The following is a 26,547-nucleotide window of genomic DNA, read 5'->3' as shown; positions in this document are numbered from 1 at the left end:
CTGTCCAACTGTTGTTGTTGGAGGCCAAATTCAAGCCTAACTTGGGCAGAGAAAGCAGTATGGGGAAGATTGAACATGTGTTTGTTGCTGATCCATGAACAAAGTGTTTTTCCCTTATGGACTGCTTTTGCAGCACAAGGTTAGCGTTGTTGTTTATAGTAAAGCCCAAGTATTTATAGCAGCGAGTCTCTTTAACGCTAATGCCGCCCAACTTAATTTTATTACAGAGGTATTGAAGTATCCTATAGACATTGGTTTTTGTCTTCGTAGTATTGATTTCTAATTTGTCTGACGTTCCAAAATCACCCAGGGTGCTAACTAGCCGCTGTAGCCCAATTTTTGTGTGGCTCAATAAAACAATTCCTCGTATCTAAACAGGGTCCCTGAGCTAGATACAGAGAGTAACACACAGGGAAGCAATACTATGAGTATAACGTAGTTTACTCTCCATTAACATAGCAAACATAGGAATGGAAATCTTAAATTCAAATATACAACATACAATATATTTCAATTAAGATATTTATTATAGCTAATTAAATATTCAGTTCGCACATAATATAATCAACATAGAATCAACTAAAAAAATATAATACAACCCCCTAACCTAAATGAAACATACATATATGAAAACATAAATAACATGCCAGTAAATACGCAAAAATAAACAAATAACACAGAACTAACAAAATCACAAAATAGTATACATACAAATTTACAACCGCCTCATACATGAGAGGATATTTAAACAGCACAATAAATTTACTGCTTTGATGCTACAATTATGCGTTGTAGTTTGGATTGTATAAAATTCAACATAATAACAGCCAATTCTAAGTTATAATTTCTTGATTCAAATTCTCGTGTTACGGGCCTGATGGTAGCCAATCCTGGTCAGGGCTTCAAATTTGCCAATTTCAAACCCAGGCGTTAAAATTTCACGCTATTCGTGCTTTGCGCCATTTTTTTGCGCCGCCTGCCGCGCGGAAGTGATTTTTGCCCTGGAGCATAAATACCACAAATGCAAACTTAGGGGGTCATTCTGACCCTGGCGGTAATTACCGCCATGGCGGAGGTCGGCGGTAGCACCGCCAACAGGCTGGCGGTGCACCGATGGGCATTCTGACCGCGGCGGTTCAGCCGCGGCCAGAAACGGTGTACCGCCGACTTCCCGCTGCCCTTGAGAATCTGCCATGGCGGCGGAGTGCGCTCCGCCGCCATGGGGATTCTGACACCCCCTACCGGTCTCCCGCCAGGAACAGGATGGCGGTAGGGGGTGCCGCGGGGCCCCTGGGCCAATGGCATGGGCACTGCAGGGGCCCCCGTAAGAGGGCCCCACAAAGAATTTCAGTGTCTGCTTTGCAGACACTGAAATTCGCGACGGGTGCAACTGCACCCGTCGCACCTTCCCACTCCGCCGGCTCCATTCTGAGCCGGCGTCCTCGTGGGAAGGGTGTTTCCCGCTGGGCTGGCGGGCGGACTTTTGGCGGTCGCCCGCCAGCCCAGTGGGAAAGCCAGAATGACCACCGTGGTCTTTCGGCGGGAACCGCTTGGCGGGCGGCGACCGCCGACCGCCGCAGTCAGAATGACCCCCTTAGTCATATGAAAATGGTATGCAACTTAGCTCCAAATCATCATTACTGCAAACGTCAAATGGGCTAATGAGATGAATGAATGGTCAACAGTCATTCATACCATATGGCCTTACATTCTCCCGCTGCTGCAGGTTTGCCAGGATATGATAAAAATACTCCATGGATACAGTAGCTATTCTGGATGGTCAAATCCTAGGGTGCTGGGGGCCTAACTCCACCTCTACCACCCCCAAAACATACAAGAATCATGTACTTGTGAAATAAACACATGCATAAGGCACATGTGTGGCCTCCATGTCACAAGTCCTACACAAATATGAAACACAAAATCATTATGGGACATGGTCAGCCCCATAAAAACTGAAAGTGACTCTCCCACTCCCTGTTAGGACTACAGATAAAAGCATCCCCATCATAAAGGTGGGGACATTTTGGAGACGGAATACATAATGGTATCAAAAACATCATTTCAAAATAGCCATCAGCAATTACACCAAATATGTTGTCAAATATGGTCAATACATTAGTCAACGTATCCCAAACATCACAGTGTGAAGGCCGTCTATACATAAAAGTACGGACATTTGTCATATACAAACACAAATGTGTCTCACATCGCACCGTTTTACCATGACAAATCACCTTTCCAAAGCTAAACACATGAAGACATTTGGATAAATTTGCTCCATATTCTACGCATACAGCATGGCCGTCATAATTTGTTCACGTACATGAGTGCACACAATGCAGAGTCAGATACAAATGTATCCAAAAGTGTCTTGATATTTCACCTTCAAATTATTATTTACATCCACAATATTTTTGACTCAGCATCATGTGCACCACTGTACGTGAAAAAAAAACGACGCCCATGATGTATGCGTGGTGAAATTGACGCTACATGCACAATATATTGGTCATTTCATGTACAGTATTAATTATTAATCTTCATATCATATTTTTTCACTGCGCATCATGTGCACCACTGTACGTGAAAAAAAAACGACGCCCATGATGTATGCGTGGTGAAATTGACGCTACATGCACAATATATTGGTCATTTCATGTACAGTATTAATTATTAATCTGCATATCATATTTTTTCACTCCGCATCATGTGCACCACTGTACGTGAAAAAAAAACGACGCCCATGATGTATGCGTGGTGAAATTGACGCTACATGCACAATATATTGGTCATTTCATGTACAGTATTATTAATCTTCATATTTTTTCACTCCGCATCATGTGCACTGTAATGCGTCATAAAAAATTGACGCACAACTGTGTATGCGTGAAAATATGACGCATAACGGGAAAATAAAAACGGCGGCCATTTTATGCAGGAAGTGATGTAATAGGATATCCTGTTTACAAAATCTGTACTGGGAGGTAACTTTCACTTTCACTTTGCAGTCTCAGATTTCTCTAGACTGTGTGGTTGTGTGAAAGGTGTTGTCCTGTGTTTTACTGCTCTAGTGTCCTGTGTGCCTTGTATTTTGTCTTAGTGTCAATCTATTATTGTTGTATCACATTGTCTCAGTCTGTTTAGTGTTATTTTGTCTATACCTGTGATAGTTTGTATTGTCTGTGGGAGTCTGTTGTGGGTAGCATAGTTTGGGGGGTTAGTTGGGCTATTTTTCTACTTCTCCTTTTTCTTTCACACCTCTACCTTTCCCCATTTCCCCCTTTATATTTTATATTTTGTTGGTACATTCTTATCCCTCTCAATATGTCAGGTAGGCCTCACCTGTCCAGGATGGGGGAAGACGAATTGGGGGGGTTCATATGGCTCGTAAGCCATTTCCTCCCACTAATGCTGGAAGCTGGGGGCCGTGTGATACAGGGGTATCACACGGAGGCCAGGAAAATCCGGTGGGAGAAGGTGCGCCATCACCTGGTCCGGGTCTATGGGAGTCTCAGGAATGTATACCAACTCAAGCACCGCTGGGCAGATCTGATCACCAGGGAACAGGACCTGCTGGACCACCTGGGACTCCAGATTGGTGGCCATGTTGGTGAGTAAAAAACAATTACATGGGAATGACAGAAATCGGTGTGTGAACATGTGATGATTGTTAGCGAATCTGCAAAATAAGTAGCTGAGTGTGTGTAATGCCAGGGAAACCTAGGCCCATGGTTATACACATTAATCCCCATTCTTGCAACACATGTACACGCAATGACAGCTTTAAAAATTCTACATCTATTTGTATTATGCTAAGTCGCCCCCTCTCTGCGTCCCAAAATGTTTTAAATGCTGCGCTACAAAGGTATACATATGTGTCCTAATGTGTATTTGTTGCAGAATCTGTATGAAGACCTATGCTACCAGTCCGATGGATCATTTTTGCAACACATACCAGATGCCTGTAGCTGCATGTAATGTAGTGTTGCCTTTGTGTCAGAAATGCAACACGTGAACGGCTCCATTTGTACTCCACTGGTCATAATGGCCAGTGAGTACGTCATGTAGAAACAACATATCTACAGATGCAGACGCCATAGCTAGACAGAAAATTGGAAACACATGATGATGCTATACATGTGTGTTGCCGTCACGTCACATGAAGTCAGTCATGTTGTTCACACATATGTCACATGTGTGTCTGGTTGCTGTCTGTTGACCCTGTCCAAATAGCCTGTTTTATTGTGAGTGGTCATGCAGTCCTCATGGAACCAGTTTTGGAATGTCTATCAGGGATGCACATGCTGAGATGTATGGATAACATTATTTTTGGGGCATACTAATGGAGGATTAAATTGGACGACACCTGACTGTCCTGACCACTGCATGAGTGTAGTAGGGTGTGACACTGGAGCAGGAGACTCATCCAATGTTAATGTTGAATACAAAGTGATCCATGCAGGATGAGCATGTGTGAAAGTCTATCATTACCATGTCATTTTCACACAGTGTCATTGTAACAGAAATCTTTTGTCCGTTCACCCAGTCTGAGTATAATCTTTGTTTCATGCTTTACAGGTGGACCAGCCCCGTACACCGTGGGAGAGGTGGCCCATTTTGACGACCCCGATACCTACAGTGAGTGTCGCCTGAGTGCTATTTACATTGTTTGGTAATGACGCATGATGGATTACTGTGTGTTCAAGAGAATTCATGATTTGATGTGCTGGTCGTTCATTTGCTTTGTTCTTTTAGTGTGATATCAAATTAGAATTATGTTTCTGCCAAGCAATACGTAGTCATCTCTCAGATTGAGGGGCTGTAGCCAATTCAATTAGGGCGGCAATTGGGAATGGTATGACTCATTTCGAATAGACTGGTCAATGTTAGATTTGGTCAGGGACTTGCCATGAACTGAGTCTGCATATCAGACTGACAGTCTCCCAGATAGCTTAGGCACATGGCATTGATGACAAGTGCTTCTTCCTAGTTGAGGATGGACTGTGTACACTGTAGGTTGGAGCTTCCATGGGTATGTACTTCCACAAGGTGAACTCGAAGTGTGTGTGACTTGAGTGCAATGCCCTAGGTGTTCAGTTGAATCATGTGAATGGGTGTACTACCTCCCCTGTGTGTGTTGTTAGACATGCCACACTAATAGTATGTTATGTTGGGCTAAGTCATAACATTTTGACATGTGTGGACCTGGGATGTGACAAGGTTGGGCTGACTACAACGTGTTGCTAGCCCTTCATAGGTGTTGTGTGTGAAGGCACATAATTGTTGCACTTTCTGTACACTCCTGGGTGTGCATTGAACATGGGATTGTTGGTTGTTCTTCCCACACCACCCACAAAGACTGGGATGTTACTGTGAAACAGGGTACCTAGGACTGTAGCAACCAGTATGTTACACGTACTTAACACCTTTTGTGACTTGAGTTCGTACCTTGGGCCAGAGTGAGAAAAATGTCTACACGTTGCAAATGGCATAAATATCTGTGTGGGATTTGCAAACGTCTGTTTCCTAATCCAAAATGTCTTTGGTGGTCATGTACATATGAGTAAAATGCTTTTCAAAATTGATATAATGAAGGGTTTTACCAGACCTACTTGCAAATCACAGTGGTAGGCAATCCCATTTGCAACCGAGTACGTGGTTGCAAAGTGAGCAGCTGTTATCATCCACTTGAAGTGGATGGTAACCAACTTGCTGACTGGAAGGGGTCCTCATTGTAAAGCTTCAGCCTTTGTGAGTGGACTAAAAGAATCCTGCGCAAAAAAGCCAGTGGTCTAAGGGACCAATAATTACCGTGAAAATTTCCAAGTACAATTGTTGTGATTTGAAAATAATTGCTGCTCATTTTTCTTTCCGGTAAACGGCCTACACTTGGGGAGAAATAACTTGCTTAATTTAAAAACAGTCACGTCTATGGAGTTCTGCTGGTCCCAGCAGGCCACCATCCCCGTGAGTGCCCATGTTGCTAAGGTGGGGCAACTTGGAACCCACATCATTGATGTTCATGAGGTGGGTTTTATGGACCCCATAGCGACTCGCAGACGGTGTCAGAGACACCGTTCTGCTTTGCAATTTGCTAGTTGATTTTCCTAATTTCCTACATCTGACACCTAGTGTGGACACATGATTCTGGGCCAGGGGTTCAATCTTAGCACACGACTAATTAAAAATGCTATTGAGTGAGGAGTGTGAGTGTAATCGCATAGAATGACATATGTACTGAAGTCAGTATGCGGAAGAGCTGGTGCCATAATGTCAAATGCCTTAGGTATGATTTGGATGAGTAGTTTAGGGTGATGTCATCCATCATGTAGAGACATGGATATGCTAGGTGTGATATGACCTTAGGGATGCATGATTCACATGTACTTCCTCTGAGCATTTCCGTGAACTATGTTGTAACAATTGCTGCATACAATATATTTCTAGTAATGGACAAATGAGCCATTGTGGGATTCAACCCACTGTAAATTCAATGCTCAATATTTCCCTTTTCTCTTCACAGCTGCAAACCTGAGTGCCGCAGAGCGCAACCATTTTGAGCACAGGGCAATGAGGTACAGGCACATCCTGCAGGTGCAGTGTGGGTATCGGAGGATGGCCTGCAGATACAATTCCGATCGGGCCTCCGGGGCGTGGTATGCCACACCACAGGCTCCACCAACGGTGCCACCTACAACCACCAGGTCTGCCCAAGGGGACCCAGCGACGGACCAGCCATCTTCATCAAGACCTGGACCCAGCCGTGTGTTGGGAGCAGGGCTGTCCCGTGGCCACTCCACTCCAGCGACAATCTCCACCTCCACCGGCACGCAGACCAGCAGTGACCCTCCAATTGACCCTGCAGCCTTCCAGGCATTGTCTAGGAAACTGGACAGGTTAATTCAAAAGGTGGACAACCTGACGGAGGACATGGCGGAGGTGAAAAAGAAGGTGCGCTCCATCCGGCGCACACTTCAGAGGGCAAATCTTTAGTTCTTTTGCCCTCCTGAACATTTACCCCTCCCTTCTCCCCTCTTTCCTCTTTTCATACTGTTAGTTGGGTTTGGGGGGTTAGTTATAGGATAAGTATAGGTATTTAGCTGAGTTAGTGTTAGGTAAGAGGGTGGGGGGTCCTTATACTTTCTATCTAATATTTTTGTGTGGGTGGGTGGGTGGGGGGCAATGTTGGGATTCCTGTTTAATAAATAAAAAAATAAAAAAAATATAAAAAAATAAAAATACAAAAAAATATATGTTTGTTTAGGATAGTATAGTATGTGTGTAGGTTAGTAAGTGTTGTCCTGCATGTGTCTTGTCTCTTAATGGTGGGTGGGGGGTTGATGTTTAGATCGTTTCGTTACATGTGTAGAGTAAGTTTAGCTTAGGTTAGTTAGGGACAGTTGTGGGTTAGTAGTAGTCAGGTTAGATTAGTGTAGGTTTACCTTTCCCTTAGTTGCCTCTTTTATTACTACTTTTAAATAAAACATTTGTTAACCCTTTACCTGATGCGTTAGGAGCTACCTTTTCATGGCCTTGACATCGGTGTAGCAGCAATGTTAAGTATGACATTTGTGTTCCATGCTCCCTATCCCCAGGCTTATGAGGTTTAACATGCCAGCTACCCGTGTGCTAACTTGGTAAGTATCCACCATGTTGGAGAGCCACCATTGGTAGTGTGCATTGATCATCAAGGTTTGGGGTTGGTATGTATCCTACTTCACAAAGAGTGCTTCCAGACTTGTTATTGTAGGTAAATAGATAGGTCGGACAGCATTGTGAATTTCAGGGAGAGCTTTATAGATGATGATTTGTTCACACTCTTGTCTTGTTGCTATCATTGCTGACCTACATCATGTGTGTACTGATTCAGCATGACTTTCCTTCATGGAAGTATACGCCGTAAGGGTGATTGATGCAGTGTAATTTGTTTATCATTCCTTTCATTCTACAGCATAAATTCAAATGTTAGTATTGCATGGTGCCTACATTTCTCAGCCACCATTAGTTGTGTAGAATAGCTATAGATGGTGCATCATTCTGTCCAACACAGCATGATTGTGTGTGCTTAGTCCCTTCATCAGTTATTTTCCTCAGTATAGTAAAGCTATGATGCAATCCTGGCCACTGCACAGATGATTCAGTATACATGTAATCAGGACAGTAGTATAGAGAATCAACATGGTTTCCACACAGCCACTTTGGAGTTATCTACTGCACAGTTGAATTTTGAAATGACACAGAGACACAATAGGTGTGCAAGTGATATTTATTTATAAGTGGTGTTGTGCAAAATGTCCATTCACCATGTTTGCTGACTCCTTTCTGGTGCATTATTACATGGTGATCCTACAGAAGGGGTGTGGATGATGCTCCTGACATGCTGGGGTGATGTCACAGACAGTGCAGAGGAACATGAAATGCCAAATGGTAGGAGAGAAACATTCACTGGCAAGGTGGACAAGTCAGACAGTGGATTGCCGAACAGTCATTGAGGTTAGTTGTAGTGAGACTGGCATGTGTCAAAACGTAGGACCTTGGTCAGAGTAGGGCATGGTGCAGGGCCTAGGGCTTCCGGGTACTCTTGCGTGTGAATGTTATCTGTTCCATGTCTTCTTCTTCTGATGTGTGTGTTGCCTGGTGTGTCCTTGTTGTTGTTGGTTGTGAAGGGGCAACACACACCTCAGTGTTAGAAGACATGGAGGCAGACATCCCGGGGGCTGATCCCTGTTGAGTAAGGAAGGGCAGTACTGCAGCAAGGAGGGCCTGCTGGTTTTTCAGAATGGCAGCCACATCCCGATGGTAGGCAGCCAGGTCGGCCCTGAGGGGTTCTATGTTGCATTCGTGCACACGTTGAGTGGCTTGCAGTTTGAGTTGTTGTGTCAACTGGATGACAGCTGTGCCAATTTCCTTCAGTGTTTTTGAAATGTACTCCAAGAGCAAATTTCTGGCTTGCATTGCAGCTGCCTGATCAGCAGTTGACAACATGCACGAACGCACCCCCTCAAGGCTGGCTGCCATATTTTGCATCCCCACCCGCACCTCCTTGGCCAGCTCCCGCTGGACCCCAACGACAGTTCTTTCGGAGCTGGTGCCAGTGTCGTCAGAGTCCTCAGCTGTGTTGGAGCTGGCAGGTCTTACAATTGGGGTGGCGGGTGGTTCTACTGTGGTGGCTGCTTGTTCTGTGCTCCTCCTTGTGACTGAAGGTGGGGTTTGGAGGCTTTCAAGGACCATGTCAATGGTCTCTTGTGGGAGGTCGATGGTGTCGTCATCCATGTCATCAGGGAACTCATGGACAGGCAGATCAGCAGGAGATCAGTGTTCCTCTGCAATGAAACAGGGTACAATTAGTGTTTCTGTGTTGTGACAATTTTGCAGTAAGATACAAGCCTTTGGATGCCTTAACATTGTACTCTGTGTTTGTCTAGGTATCTGCTGTCCGTCATAGGGCATTGTTGTAGGCCTATGGCCCACCTGTGTGTCACATGTTTGATATGGATCTTTCAGACATGTCTGCCAGGTCGCCTCTAGGTGTTGCTTTGTAATTATTTAGGAATAGGTGTTTTTTTCTCCAACTCCTCACTCTGTGTTTCACTATTGTTATGGAGGGACATTTTGTAGGGTGGGCTCTCATTATCCAACATGTGATTCTTGGCTTTCTAGGCAGCAGGATAGCTAATGGTGTGGGGGACTAAGTTTGACCCACTTGAAAATAACTCTGTCACCCAGATATTCAATTTAGCTAAGACTAACTAGCAGTGCCTCTGGTCTCCCACATCCAAGGAATGTTTAGACATCCGAGCGCATGACATCTTTGGAACTTCTCAGGGAAGTGGTGGTCACTCAGGTCCTACACATTTGTATCTTATCCGGTAGGTTCCCATACACAAATGACATAGACAGTATTAGTTTGATATGAAGTTTCATTGTACAACTGACTTGTAGGAATTTAGGTGTGAGCCCCATTTACACAAACAATACACACTGTTAGAATTGAAATAGTCTGCAGGAGAGTAATACATTAGTACACAGTTTTCATGGTGCCTAACTGTTTCTACTCTCCCCCTGCATGTTCTATGTATAGCACAGCTTGTTAAGTTTGGAGGTTGCCTGTCAGACTCACAGGGGAGACATCATCCCTCATATCAGAGGAATGGGCTAGGATCTGGTTGTGCATCAGCAGCAAGGCAGGCAGCATCTAGTTGTTATTTTCTGTTTGGAAACTCCCCCATGCGTGTCTTGGGACAAGGGAGTGAATGTAAAAGACATATGTCATGGTGATGACAAAGTTTCCCTAAGCAGGAATGCCAAACCTTGACCCCTACCACATCTATCAGCAACGTACCAGACGGTATCCTTGACTGGGGCACAGAGTGAATATGTTCTGGCAAACTCCAGTGCAGAAGTAGGCAAAACAGTGTGATTTGACTAATTGACAACACCTTAGGACTGACTATTTGCTACATTAACTGATAGGAAGGGCAATGAGAATCATTTAGTGCAAATTGCTCTGAGACACTTAGATGTGAGCAAATGAGTATAAGTACATTCAGGGTAAGATGCACAAAGGCCTCCAGCCTGAGGCTAATGCGCAAAGTAGACGTTTCACTTGCCACACTACACTTTGACTGACTGTGGGTGTTGTGACTGCCCTGCCAGCACACTTGCCTCTCAGGCCCTGCCCCATACACTTTTTATTCACATTGCATGATCTGTACATGTAACGTGGCATTACCTATGCATGTCAATGTTAGGATGTGGTATGGATGTAAACATTCTTGATGTTTTGAGATGGTGTTGGGTGATGTGTTTTTAATTGGATTGGCCTGTTTATCGTATGAAGGTCCTATTTGTTTGTCCGACTTTGCAGGTGTGTTTCAGTGACCAGTTGCCTGTGTCCCCTCCTCAATGTTGTTGTCTGAGCAGTATGACATTAGTGATGTAGCCTTGTTAGCCAGGCACGTGAGGGACCCTGACGTATGCAGCATGTGTGTATCGTTAGTGCTGTGTGGCTCCTATTGCTGTTTACTTAGGCTTATGTATGTGTCAGTTATGGACATTCGGCATTTGAGTGTACTGGTACCTTTGTCTTATTTCTAGGAGTAATTGCAGATGTCACCCTCACCCCCTAATTTACGTATGTATGTTCCAGGGTGGGGTTTCTGCCATTTGGTACTATAGCTGCACAGAGATGAGAGGTGTTATTGTCAACTGTGTTTGCAGTTAAGTTACAGTTGTTGTATTTGCTACTGCATTACAGATAGGGACCTAGTTGATGGGGAATAGATTTTGCAATACAAGTGCCTGGATGTGGATTTGAGGTAGTGTCCTTCCCACCTGTCACTGCTTTCCCTTGGCTCTCTTGTTGTAATTACAGGATGTCCCCGTGGGACTGTTGTGGTTGCTGTATTTTGTCGTGCCCCAGCTTCGGTCAGTACTGGGCATGCCCCCCTGCCGTGCCCCTTTCCCCATGCCACTTCATATATGTGCTGACTTACATGCATTGTGTAGTAGGTATCCCCCCCCTGCTTACAGTACCCATTATTGTATTATGATTCCCCATGCGACTTACCCTGCATGTGCGTAGTGTCGTGGTAGTCTGCGCTGTCCAGTCCTTGAATCCCTGTGACGATCTCCTCCGGGATGACGGCTGCGACCATCTCCTCCATGTGGTCCAGGGCCTCCTGTTGTGCTGGACTCCCCCCTCCAGTCTGCATTGCTGCCTTCCTGTTCCTGGCCATTTTCTCTTTGGTCCTACGTTTGCAGTCATGCCAGCGTTTCTTACACTCGGTGACTGTCCGGCGTTCTTCAGCCACACTGTTAATCTTGTCCACTATTTGTTTCCAGATGGCCTCTCTCCTACTGAGTGGCAATTTTGAGGAGATGAAAAGTTGGTGCTGGTGTTCCGTCAGCTCTTTCACCAGGATTTCCTGCTCCTCTGCACTGAAGCAACACTTTCTTTTTTTTTTTTAAATGTCCTGGGTCCTGTATGCTTCCTCCTGGCTGGTTCCTGGTCTGCTCTCATCCTCCTGGGGTCTGTTGGGGCATCTAGGATCCATTTTGGGTCTCCTCTCCTGAAAGGGCAGTTTTCGCGCAAAAATGTGACGCTATTGCGTGAAAAAAAACGGCGTTTTCACGATTGCGCTGTCGTAAATCGACCCACAGTGATGTGCGTCGCATTTACGTTGGTTTACTTTACGACAGACGGACGCTGTGTGCGTCACGAAATAATGACTCCCACCTGTTGGTTGCGCCGCCGTACGTCAAAGTATAAATTTGACGCCCGCATGGCGCATCCAAATGTCGTTAGACGACGCAAATTTTTTGGACGCAAAATTGCGTTAGCGCAATTTTGCGTCAAAAAGTATAAATATGGCCCTTAATTTTTAAATTTTCTCTGATAGACTTGAGGACACCAATTGATTTTGTGTTGGTGATAGGTGCGTGGCAGAGCTGAGCGAAGATAAAGAAGTTAAAAAGGTGGCCCACACTTCCACTGCAGGTGAGTGCTGGAGTGTTGCAGATTGAAACACAGTTTTTATCTTTTCACACAGCTGCAGTAATGAAGACTCTGACTAAATCAGACGTTTTAAGTTGGTAGATGCAAGACTTTTTAGGTCAGCGACCAGAGGCAAGAAGGATGGGGCATTGAAGTCCAGTTCTATATGTGGGTATGAGTGATCACTGTGGAGAGTAGTTTTTATTTTAACTTTCCTCACACGTGATAGCAGGGGAAGAGACACAGCCATGTAGTCTATTACGGTTGCAGCCTTTGTGCTATAGTGGGTGTAGTTAGCTGGTATATCATCTTTGGTCCTGCCATTTAAAACCCTTATGCTCACATGCTCTAATGCCTCAACCATTTGGTTGCCCATGACATCCGATCTCTTCTGTATTGGTGGAAGTTGAGGAGGAACTGACCATAGAGCGTTTTCCATTGCAGTTGCTCATCGGGCTCTGGAGTGTGGATTAAGTGGGCATTGAAGTTGCTCATCACTAGAATGCCCCATGTTGGATGAGTGCATCTTATCTCTTCTGCTTCATTCAGTAATTTCTCAAAAAGCAAGGTTTTCCAATGTTTCTGTGGATGAGCATAAACATTCAAAATTACAAGGGGAGTTTGTCAGTTGTCTCTGAAGATGAGTTTGACGGTCTGCAGATCGTTTTTTTGAGAATGCCAGTTGCTCTGTTGTAGTGTGTAGCGCCGAGGAGACATACGTGGCTAGACCTGCACTTGGCACTGACGTGGTACAGTGTGTAACCTCCTAGGTGGATTGGGTCTGTGAGCCATGTTTCTTGCAATGTAATTATGGTGTAGTTGCAACTGTTAACTATTAAAAATCCGTCTGTAATAACGGTTTTTGCTCTGGCGATGTTCCATGACAAGATGGTAACAGAACACACCTGACCCATATTTTCTCTGTTGCAATTTTTAAGTCAGTTGCTCCTTCTTGAGTTTAAGATGTGAGCCATCACCTCCATTCATCCTGAGCATCATTCTGTGGTCATGGGGGTACCGGCATGCGGCTTTGAGCGATTGGGGGGCCATGCAAAGTCTTTTCATTGACTTATCCCCTACTGTGCTGCTTTATCCCCAACTCCCTTATGTTGGTCTCCAATGCATAGTCCAATTGATGATTAAATTTTTCCAAAGAACTGGACAACAGGGGGAGAGGGTAGTGTGGTGGTTAGTTCTGAAAGCAATATCCCCCATGATTCAAAGTGCATTTTTTCATCCATGATCGATGTAACAATTTCCCTTGTTCTCCAAGTAGTAGATGTTTATTCTGGCCCATCCCAGTCACTGCTGGCGGGGGATTTCCCTGACATTAAGGGCCTGATTACAACTTTGGAGGAAGGTGTTAATCCGTCCCAAATGTGACGGATATACCACCAGCCGTATTACGAGTCCATTATCTCCTATGGAACTCGTAATACGGCTGGTGGTATATCCGTCACATTTGGGACAGATTAACACCTCCTCCAAAGTTGTAATCAGGCCCTCAGTCTGTAGATACAATCTTCGGAGTTGATGGCAACTCAGCCAGCAACCTCAGGATGTTACCCCTGTTCAAGCAGTTCTGTTGGCCCTGTGATGTATATTGTGGAGTTAGAATGATCTGCCTTGATTTCCAGCCTTTATCTAGGTGATGGCTGTGCTGAGTTTGGAGGGAGTAATCTGTGATTCCGTATGGCCCCGGTTTTCTCGACTGATCACCCCCTTGCTGTTGGCTATTTGGAACTGTCATAGCCCTGTCCACTTGCCTGGTTAGGAAAATCTTATTTTGTACTTTGGTCGTAAGAGTTTGTGTGGAGTAGTACAAGTTTAGGCTTATTTCTGAAATATTTTCCCAACAAGTGTTCTTCGTACTGGACTGTGGATGATTTGCTAGGGGAGATCTTTTCCTAGACTGACAAATAGGCTGTGTTTGTTCTGCATCACTGTTACTCCGTGAATGTGACTTGGCTCTCGGCAAATTGCCAGTTGCGGCAGCTGGGCAGATAGCTGTAAGTTGAAAGTAGTCACCTTGTGTGGGTGGCCTTGGATGCAGCAACTGCCTCAGATTCCATAGAGACAGATTGGCCCCCAGTGCCACTGGTTGCGAAGCATCCTTTGATTTTGGTTCTAGTGCCACTGGCATCCATGGGGGGGTGCTGCGCAGATAGTAGGGTAACTGGTTGTACCTCAGGTCTTTTGCTACCTGTATATGCTAACATGTTTTCTGGTGCTGACATCATATACCCTTGACCTGAAGTTGGATCCTTGAGCTCTGCATCCCTCAGGTCCGGACAGTGTAAATTAATCTGAACTTTTACCGTCGCCCGGTACACTTTGTGCTTTGCAGATAGCAAAGAGGCAGCAGATTGTATGTCGTCGGACATTAACTGAACTGAAGCATTGGCTGCCCATGCCCTTGTAAATTTCGCATAGTTTGAAACCTGTCAATTACTTGAGGAACCAGAGATCCATGTTTGTGGCTTTGATTGCGCTGAAAATATGGGGTATAAATTGCCACTATAGTCCTTACTTTGTGTTTTTTTCCTCGTCTTTCTACTAATTTCTTTTTGCCTTTTAGATGGATATTTGGGTATTGGTGCTGTAAATTTGTCTGTACAATTTGAATTTGTCAACACTGATTTTTCCATCTGTGTCCCCATTGCATTGACATGAAGAACATCTGGAGTGCCTGAGGCTATAGGTGGCCTATTTTGTGCTTTTAGGTTTTCATTTGCACAGAAAGTTGTGTCCAGAACATTTGCCCCATTTTTTACTGGACAACCTGAGCGGTGGTCTTTCGTTGGCACTTCTAGTTTCTTTTGCAGAAGCGTTGAATGGGATAGTCCTTGTTTAGGATGTTTAGGAGTGAAAATGCTACTCTCATTTGTTTTTAATTTTTCAGCATGTTTGTTAAAATATTAGGTAATGTACTCAATTTGTCAATGATCGGTCCACATTTGCAGGTATCTTGCTGTTGATCCACAGTGGCCTTTAGAATGGGTGTCCAGGTAGCCAACATATCCAATTTTTTAATAATATCTGCAACGTGAGCAGCCATAACATTCATTAGGTCAATTTGTAAATCTAGTTTGCCAAATTGCATGTTGAGGACTGTCATTGATGTATGAAGGGCATTTAGTAGTGAGGCATGTAGCCAGGCGAGATACCCCATCTTGCAGCTAGAAAGATCAGCTGGGAGATGGCTTCTAGGGAGAGTTTTGCTATTTCTGTTGCTGCCCTCTGGAGGGCTATTATTACTAGCTGGAGTGTCCAAGTTACTAAGTTCCATTGCACCTTTATCTTGTTCCAATTCGCTCATGTCACTTGAAACTTCAATGATCGAGTTGGAGACTCTTTCTTATTGCAGTATGGCTGGACTTTGATTAGCCTTCTCTGACAGTTGTAGTGGGCTCAGGTACTGTTCTTTAGTGTTTGATAAGTCAAAAATGTTCTGGTTGAATGCCTTGACTAGGGCTTTGCCATTTGTTATGGAGAGTGACTGCAACCAAGTGTCTTCCATTTTTACTGTAGATGCATCAATGCAGAAGTCCAACGTCTCTTTAGCCCCTTGTATGGCAGGGCTTGACCGTAACATGGGAGTTGACTGTTGACAAGTTCCGACAAACACTGGGTCATTGAATGCTTCCGTCAGGTTTCCGAGAGTGATTGGAAACCGAGTGTTGCATAGATTGACTGTCATGTTATGTTGCCAGTAGCCTTGAGGAATTCTTTGTGCTGGAGCATGAACCTGAGCCATGATCAAGGTGCTGCACACCTGCAAGTTCTTATGCGCTATAATGTTACTAATACCCGGGGGGCCATTGGGTTGCTCGTGGACTAAGCTTACGTTGTGTCCTAAAGTAGTTTGATCCTCTGAAGCCTCCTGAAGGGGGATTCCAGCTCCAAATGTAGGACCGAGGCTGTCGGGAAAGCGAAAGTTCTTGGTGAGTTTTTATTGCCTGATGCATCCTGCCACGTCTGCACTGAACCCAATATTTGCAGGACCAGTGGGGTAAGAAAGCCCTCAATATTGTCAGTATTTGAAAAAATGGCAGGAGCTGGATCTTTTAAAAATGCAAACTTATTAATGTTTCCTAGCTTCTTGAGGTAGACCTGAAGAGGAGTAAGAGACAGTGCCCGTTGGTCGAGTCCGCTGTTTTGGGCTCCCAGTGTGGAACATTTCCCTTTCCTTTGCGCCCTCCTTTTGGGTTTTTGGGTCCTAGTTTTGCCCTACATAAGAACCCTAACTCGCCAGACCTCATGATGACTTGGGGAATCGGTCTCAGGTTTCTCTGATAACTCACACTCCGCTTGTGCTTGGTATCTTGAGGTTATTGGAGGCAAAAAAGAGAAAGATATTTATGCTTACCCTCCTCTCGGATCAGGGGGTAAGCAAGACAATCTGGCAATTGGGACAAGCGAAGAAGCCAGATAGGTGGCAGAATAAATGATCTTCCTGTTACTTCCTGTTCCTATTGCTACCTTGCTACTAGGCCTGAATGGTACTTTGAAATAAAGAATGGCAAAAATGTGAGCATCCACAAATCTGAAATGGCCCAATGCACTGCTGTTAGTTCTGATGACAATGAGGAACACACCCCACAGGAAGGCAAGACTGTCACCGCATGAGATTCTCAGGGGCAGAGCAATGAGGTTGCCCTCAGTTCCTGCAAATGCTCTTTTGAACATGACAGATGCTATGGTGTAAACCTACTGCAAAGGTCTGGCTGATGTGGTTCGCTCTTTCTCTCATCAGGTGGAAGCTACCACACTGCAACCGTCTCCTGATCAAAGACACAACCTGAGAGCAGGTGATTGGGTGAGCAAGACATGTTTGGAGCCTCGGTGAAAGGGTCTTTAACAAGTAGTGCTCATCACTACCACAGCTGTGAAGTGCGCTGGAGTTCTGAACTGGATCCATGCAAGCAATACGAGGAGAGTACTGTGTCCGTTGAACAATGAAGAGGAGTTGTTGAGAGTGCCAACAAATACAAGACCAACTCCAGAACTGGAGAGGGAAAAAGGTCAATCAGAGACTGAATCTGAGCAAACTGAAAGCGGTTCAGCCACTCCTGTGAGAGACGAAGGAGAAGACCCTCAGGAAAGTGAAAGTGAACCAACCTCAACTGAAGTAGCTAGAGAGTCTAGTCAGAGGAGGGCTCTTCCCGAAGCTGACAATCTTCAGAGACAAACAGAGCAAACAACAAACCCCGAGGTGGAAGGAGTTGAGGTGAATCAAAGCCAATGTGGTCTGACTTCTGAAGCAGTTGCAGGTCCATCAAGAGAAAATCCTGCAGAGCAAAGAGAAACTAAAATTCTGACACAGAGCATTGATGAAAGGTCCATTGAAAGGAGATAAGTGGCTAAAGTCACAAGCAAAGAGAAAAGAAGCAATCACAATCATTGAGGAAGTAGTAGAGACAACAAGGATAGAAGATTTGAGTGATGGAGAATTAAGTGGAGATCGGAGATTGAAAAGAAAGAGAATTGCAAGCCGAAGGTACGCTGGTCCTGAATGGGCATATGCAACAACAAGTGAATGGCAGAGTGAAATGTTGTCTTTTTATTTTGATCAAGACCTTCCAGGTCAATATTTTGACACTTGAAGGAAATCAATGAGCTGAACTGTTGAGAACTGTTAACTGATAAAGTGCAGGAAAGAGTCTAATGAAAGCAACCGGAAAAGACTTTTCGATATCCTGATTTTGACACGCTGCTAAACTGATTTTTGACAAAAAGGATCCTAGAAGAAAGACTGAAATCTGTAAATAATTGCTAAAGAAGACTGAAGAATTGTTTTTGATTTTTGCTGCATAGTTATAGTTTTCTCTTCTACTTCTGATTCTTTACAGATTATAAGTAACCTTAGCCAACAAGGTAGGAAGAATAGGTGCTTTAAATATATGGGCATTGGTTTGGCAATTGTGTGCATGATATTGTGTCTTGTATTGATTGTGGGTCTGGCTGTTCTTGACAAAAATAAAGCCAGCCATGCCTCAGCTTTAGAAACAATTACTACACTCACAGAAGTAGAGACGTTTAGGTTAGATGAGAAATATTTGCACATAGATGGCACACAAGGAGAACTTCCTTCTAATGTTTTCTATCACTTATTGAGTGAGTATGTTGAGACGATGCATGTGAAATATTGTTACGTTTACACGCAGATTCCTTCATCAGTTGAGGAAGGACTTACTTATCATAGTTTGCCCCTTACTTATGGGCTAAGTTGTAGTCTGTTACTAACAAGATTCTATAACCAGGAGTACATTCAGTATTTCTATTTCAAATATGATGTGTTTTTGTTTGTCCCTATAATTAAATACCTGAGTAGAGTAGCTAAGGAGAACACTATAGAATTAGTGAGAGGATTCTTTGAGCCTTCGTTGACATTTGGCACACCTTACACATACCACAACAACCTATTGGTAAGAGATTCTTAGATCAGATAGATGATAGGAGAAAGGCATTAAAGGAGAAATTAGAAAAAGGCTTAGAGAAAAGGAGATTTAGAAATGATTATGCATTTAGCGAGATAAAGACACGAGGAAGGTTAGCTTTATATGCACAACACGTAGGAAAGCGTGGTGTATAAAGGCCTAAATCTAGAAAGGATACATTGCTTGTGGGAACAAGTAAATGCAGACATGTGTTTTTGTTTCAAAGTAAATGGACGTTCATGTTGAATGGACAGGATCTGGAAAGTACAGGAGTTTATTACATCTGTGGATAAAATGCTACTTACGGTTTTCCAAGAGGATGGGATTGCACATGTTACTTGGGGATAGTTTTCCCAAAGATATTTCAACTCGAGAACTTGAGTAATTTACCTAAAATGACTGAATTACATTATGTTAGCCAAAAAGCAAGAACTATATTCTGGCATAGTTGGAGACGTATTTGGAGTGATAATTCCTTCAAAAATTCAGAAGTTGTCTACTAATATGGATAACATACAGACACATTTTTCAGGCGCCATGATCCTAAGGAATACAGAAACAGCTGAAAGAGATCTATGACACTTCAGAACCGCCTTGCATTAAACATTCTTTTAGAAAAGGATGGTGGAGTTTGCAAAATGATGAACTCGAAGCATTGTTGCTCATATATTCCTGATAATAGTAAAGATATTAGAAGCATGATTAACAATCTGACTAATGATACTGCTGATTTGAAAGCGTTGAAAGACCCAGGAGCTTGGGAAAAGGTTGCCAAAGGATTTGCTTCCCTGGGAAATTGGCTTGGGAATTTAGGAAAACTGATAATATTTAAAATAATACAAGGCATATTGATTATTGTGATTTGCATAATTGGAGCATGGGGAATATGTAAATTGTATGACGTGATTAGATTGAAGAAAAGGAAAAATGATCAGAGGAGGGAAGAAATTAAGATGAAAAAATCATTTAGGGAGAATTAAAAAAGAGAAAGGATGCGTAGGGAAGACAAATTTTAGCAAAGCAAACATTTGTGTGGGAAGATGTAGGTGTGATGACATATTTAGTCATCAGAGAAGGGATTGTGAATGCTGAATTTTTACAAAAGAATATTCAAGTATTCTGAATGTTAAATCTACATAGAATTTTGACTTAATATAGAAAATAATGCAGAAGTTGGAAAATGTGGCTACTTGAGTGGCCGCTAGTAATCACGAAGTGTCCTATTAATTGCTTATTAACATGGATGATGTGCTCATGTTTAGATTAATGTAGTAATATGTTAAATTAATGATTACTTATTATGTATTTGCTTTATTAATTGTAGGCCTTATGTTAGCGATGTCTTGGGCCTAGTTGCACAGCTTCATGTTAAGTTGCATTGTTTAAATAAGTTGCATAAAAATATCAATACTTGTATTGTTTCACTGAGTTCACCAAACGTTAGCAGATGTTTAACTTTCTCATGAGAAACTGAGTTTTTGAAACTCTTGTACTAGTAGAAGCAACAATGTAAAGTTTAGTGTGTGAAAAAGTGATCTTCCCAGGAGCTAACAATGGTTGCACTGACTAAAGGACAGAGGGATACAAAATTGTTACCTGATGAGTCCGACAATGTGAGCCGGAGAAGAGGAGCCAATCATTGACATGTGAAAGACAGCTTAGTTGTATCTTAGATTTGAAGTTCTATTTTCATTGGACTAAATGTAAACATGCGATTCTTTGACCAATAGCAACTTGGGACGTTTTTTTAGATTAATTTTAATTTAGACTGACCGCACTGAGAGGGATTAGAATATTCGTGTTTCCCTTCTCCACCGATGAGGTATACTCACCTTGATTTTGTTACGTAGTGAATTCTATCTTTAACTGTAGTGCTTAACTTTTTAAGCTGAATGCTGATCCTGAGACTATGCTTTGCAAAAGGTTGGGATAGTTGAGAGCCCCAGTTCTGAACCATTCCCTTTCATGGTCCGTTGCTGAAGCTGACCGAACTGATGTCCCATTAATGAAGAGAGGCGCAGCTTGCTGATCCATACTGAGGAGAGGTATAATCAAATGTTATTGTGTTTGAAGTAATTTGTCTTTTGTTTCTAGGTACCAACTGCTATTTTGATAGACCCATAGTTAGATGTCTTTCCAAATTTATGTTCACTAAATTGTTTTACATGAAGTCCAAACATTCTATTCTAATCAGAAGCTTAGTGAGGGATGACCCTAAAGGTTAGTAGGCTGCTAGTAATAAAAAAAATGATGTTACTCAGTTGCTGAATCTGAATGTATGCTATTTCTATTGCACAATTGTTCCTACTATTGAATTGTATGGTGAATCTTAGAGTGCGTAATAATACATGCTTTGGTTGAATTGAGATTCTTTAGAAGATTTGGTCAACCAGTGTTGTTTCTGTATGTATACCATCTGATTTTGAGACTAAGTTAGGTAATATTAGCATTGTTAATATAGGGAAATAAACATTCTAACTTTTACAGGAAAGGTGTGGTTATTCATGGCCAAAGGGGTCATTTTGTGTGGAATTACTGACTCCAAAGATTATTGATACTGTTGATTGATATCTGTTGATGATTTGTTTTGAAATGGTGTCCTATGGTGGGATTTACTCTAAGCACAGACAAAAGGTCAATCAAACCTCTAACGTGTCCCCTCATAAATTAAAAGTAAGAAACCAAATAAGGTCAGACGCACAAACACATGCTAGTTGATACTGATGTGCATCAAAATCCATGGGTGGCTGCATGGCATTGCCCATGTCCCATCAGTGGCAGGCCATCTTCACAAAATATAGCACATAGCGCTATTTTGTATTACTTTAGGCAATTTTCCAAAAATTTACATTGGTCACAGGTACCATGACAACATTGTGCAAGGAGTTTGGGGCCAAAGTCTTAGTAATCTGGGCCTTATTGTCTTAAAACCCAATTCACAAAGATTCTCCTAAATGTGAGTTACTTCTGAATAAAAGCCTAATTTAGAATTTAGTGGATGGGGTTACTCCATTACAAACGTGGCGGATTGCCCATTATATCCTATAGCCATTGTAATACGTTTGAGACAGTAACCCTTCTGCCAAATGCTAAATCAAGCTTATAGTCATGCATTGCCAGTGGCAAGCCACACCTTTGCATGGAAATAAAAGCATTACAATCAGATAGGCCACTCCTAATTCAGTTTAAGAGAAAAGAGATTAAGGCCCTCATTACAACCCTGGCAGTGGGTGTTAAAGTGGCGGTAATACCGCCAACAGGCCGGTGGCAAAAAATGGGATTATGACCTCGGCAGAAACCGCCAACATAGACAGCCACTTTAACACTCCGACCGCCACACAGTACAACCAAACAGCGCGGTGGGAACCGCCAACAGACAGACGGAAGACAATGTACCGCCTACCCTATCACAAGATGCCAATCCGCCACCTTTTCTGTGGCAAAACGAACGCGATAATAAACACGGCGGAAACAGTACACAGAAGGGCAAATCACTCACCTCTCCACACCCCACGAGGAACCAGGACGGCATGGAGCCAGAACTTCACATCCTGCCAGCAATCGTCTTTCTGCTCCTCTATCAGGAACTCCAGAGATGGCGGCGACAACCATGGTGAGTACTGCACCTACAACACATGGGAGGGGGGATGGAAAAGAGAGTGACACACACACGCAACACACAACACCCCCACCCTCACCCACAACACCATACACACAAATACATGCGGCAACACTACATATACACCCCCTGACCCCCCTTCAATAACGCAAGGACAAAAGGAATTGATTTGAACGATTGTAATCAATAAAACTCCAGTAGTCAAAACTCTAAATACAGTATATACAATTATGTACATCAACTACACAAGTCCAGATAGTGCACCAATCATTGTCTGTGGACCACTGGGCCAAAAATGCATGGGGGACTGAGCCCTGCATGAGCGGACGGTGAGTTTTTGTGCGTCAGGAACATGGGCCAATAACTATGATGGTCTGGACGGTGAAAGATTTACCTTTTCCCCTGTACTATTCCTCTAGGTCAGCGTGCACCAGAAGAAGGATATTTGGCGTGCCATCGCCAAGGAAGTCCGGACCCTGGGGGTCCACCACAGACGGAGCACCCACTGCCGGAAAAGATGGGAGGACATTCGCCGCTGGAGCAAGAAGACGACGGAGGCCAAGCTGGGGATGGCCTCCCAACGTGGGACGGGTGCCCATCGCACCATGACCCCCCTGATGTTCCGGATCCTGGCGGTGGCATATCCAGAGTTGGATGGGCGCTTGAGGGCATCACAGCAGCGACAAGGGGGTGAGTACAGTCACTTTCATCTGACTCTGCGCTCATTATGAGATGTCTGGGTGGGGGAGGTGGGCAGTGGGTTCACCTAGGCCAGGGCGAAGTTGGTAGGCAAGGTCCCTTGTGAGGCAGGCTACATGGCACCCCAACCCCACCAGTGGTAAGAGCCATGTACACCTAGTCAGGCTCCTGTGACTTCCATGTGTGCAGCAATCGGGCATAGGCCTTATACCCCATGGCCCTGTGAACAATCTAGGAACTGTTAGTGCATGGCGTAGTGCAGAGGTCTGCTGTGTCTGTAGTGTCCGCCAAGGGTAGTGGTATTGCATGCACTGAGCATGCCTTTCTTCTGCCCCCCTCCTTTTTGTGGTCTCCCTGTTCTTGTGTGCAATAGCATTATCAGGCGGAGGAGCAGTGGCACTGGAGCAGGAGGGAGCTGCATCCCACTTGGCCCTGGAGGGTGAAACAACAGAGTCTGAAGCCACCAGTGGAACGGAGGGTGAGGGGAGCTCCACGGCAGGGACAGGAGGTGACAGCAGCGACAGCGACTCCTCTTCTGATCAAAGCTCCCTTGTGGTTGTGGGCCCCTCTTTGTCCCCCACACCCATAGGTACAGCCGGAACAACCCTACCAGCACCGCCCTCCCAGCAGCCCCTCAGTGTGTGTCCCATGCTCACTCACCCAGGAGGGTGGGCATCTCCTTCGCCCCAGGCATCTCAGGCCCTGCCCCAGTCAGCCCTGCTGCCCTCAGTGAGGAGACTATTGTCGTGAGATCCCTCACTGTTGGGCAGTCTACCATTCTGAATGCCATCCAGGGTGTTGAGAGGCATTTGCAATAAACAAATGCATACCTGGAGGGCATTCATTCTGGCCAGGCAGCCCAACAGAGAGCATTTCAGGCTCTGGCCTCAGCACTGATGGCAGCCATTGCCGCAGTATCCAGCCTCCCCCTCCAACTTCCTCCACCCAGACCCAATCCCCTGTATCCCAAGCACACCATCAGACCAGCATGCACACACCTCAACACACAAAAGTGGCTCAGGCAAACATAAGCACCACACAACCCACAGGCACTCACACAAGCATCTTACTCATGCAGGCATATCAACATCCACTGCCTCCACTGTGTCCCCCTCCTCCACGTCTCCCTCCTCCCTCCCAGTCTCATCTCCACTCACACCTGCATGCACTACATCTTCAGCCACTACCTCCATCACCAGCACGCCCATCACCACACACCGCTCACGTGCACTCACCACCCCCACTACCATTCACACATCCCCTGTGTCATCTACCAGTGTGTCTGTGAGCCCTCCTCCCAAAGTATACAAATGCAGGCACCCACCCACCCAACAGCCACCCACCTCACAACAGCCTGCAGCCCATGCACCTTCACCCAAATTCAGAAGACGTACACCTCCTACAACCACTACCTCTTCCTCCACTCCCAAACCCCCTCCATCTACCCGTCCCAGTGTGTCTAAAAAACTTTTCCTAGCTTATATTGACCTCTTCCCTACACCACCCCCCACCTGCCCCCTAGGGCCAGGCTTTCCAGGTCCCAACCCAGCACCTCAGCCACCACATCACCAGGCACAGTGGTGCCAGCAACTGCGGGCTATTGGAGTGCACCAACCATCAGGGCTGCCAGTGTGCCTCTGAGCGAGGGCAAGGACATTCCGCCACCTGCATAACTTAAAAAGTTGCCTACATCCCGGAGGGAGAAACAGAAAACACCTGCGACCAAGGGCTCAGGGAAAACGAAAGGGGATAGTGGCAAGACAGCTGCGCCACCATCCAAGGTGGGGAAGGGCCAGAAACTGAAGGCCAGGTCAGGAGAGGGCATGGTGGCACCGACTGAGGGACCAGTGTCACACCTTCTGTCCACGTCCAAGCCAACCTGTACGGCCATCTGCGCCATCACAGATCCCGCCACCAGCACCGCTGTCATTGAGCCCGCCACCAGCACCGCAGTCACTGAGACCGCCACCAGCACCGCTGCCACAGAGCCCGCCGCCAGCACTGCTGCCACAGAGCCCGCTGCGAGCATTGTTCCCACAGAGCCCGACACAAGCACTGCCGCAAGCACCGCCAACGGCCCCGCGACATTCTGAGCCAGTGGCACCACTGCAGACATGGTTGCCATCCCCAGTGGTCAGTCGTCAGAGGCTGGTGGTGAGTTCCAGGAGCCTGGGCAGCTTCAATGATGCATCACTTTTAGTGGAGAGATACATCCACTACGTCTGCCCTTGGCAGGATGAAGCACGCTGGGCACCAAGCCCCCTCCAGAACCAGTGGAAAGATATATCCATTACCTCAGTCCTTGGCAGGATGAAGCACTCTGGGCACCAAGCCCTCTTCAGAACCAGTGGAGAAAGACATCCACTATCTCTGTCCTTGGCAGGATGAAGCACTCTGGGCATCAAGCCCCCTCCAGAACCAGTGGAGCGATACATCCACTACCTCAGTCCTTGGCAGGATGAAGCACTCTTGGCACCAAGCCCCCTCCTGAACCAGTGGAGAAAGACATCCACTACCTCAGTCCTTGGCAGGATGAAGCACTCTGGGCACCAAGCCCCCTCCAGAACCAGTGGAGAAAGACATCCACTACCTCTGTCCTTGGCAGGATGAAACACTGTGGGCACCAAGTCCCCTCCAGAACCAGAGGAGAAAGACATCCACTACCTCAGTCCTTGGCAGGATGAAGCACTCTGGGCAGCAGGCCCCCTCCAGAACCAGTGGAGAAAGACATCCACTACCTCAGCTCTTGGCAGGATGAAGCACTCTGGGCACCAGGCCCCTCCAAAACCAGTGGAGATTCACATCCACTTGAGAGACTGTGGCTCTGCACTCCCCAGGATACAGCAGTGGGCAAACCACCCACTGAATAGACTTGAGAGACTGTGGCTTTGCACTTCCATCCACACCACTCCAAACAGGCATTGTCCGGGTAGCATGTTCACAGTGAACTCACCTGTTTGTCTGGAGGACCGTAGAGTAGCGTGTACTGGGGGAGGACCCCATCCACCATCTTCTCCAACTCCTCCTAAGTGAAGGCAGGGGCCCTTTCCCCAGACACATGAGCCATCGTCGCTTCCAAACTGAGGTCACAGCAGCACTTGCAGTGTAGGTCCTCTCCTGTTGAAGGTCAGGTATCAAGTGAGTGAACAGACAGAAAATGGCGGTCACGTCTGCGGCGGTGCGTACCATAACCGCCGGCATACATAGTCATTGGCGCCTCGGACCCATAGTGCCCAATGTTACCCAATACAGGATTGCGCCGTGGTCTTCGACCGCCTACCGCGACGGTG

Source organism: Pleurodeles waltl, chromosome 2_1, assembly GCF_031143425.1.
Source record: "Pleurodeles waltl isolate 20211129_DDA chromosome 2_1, aPleWal1.hap1.20221129, whole genome shotgun sequence".
NCBI classification, from domain to species: Eukaryota; Metazoa; Chordata; class Amphibia; order Caudata; family Salamandridae; genus Pleurodeles; species Pleurodeles waltl.
Note: the sequence above shows the minus strand (reverse complement) of the source record.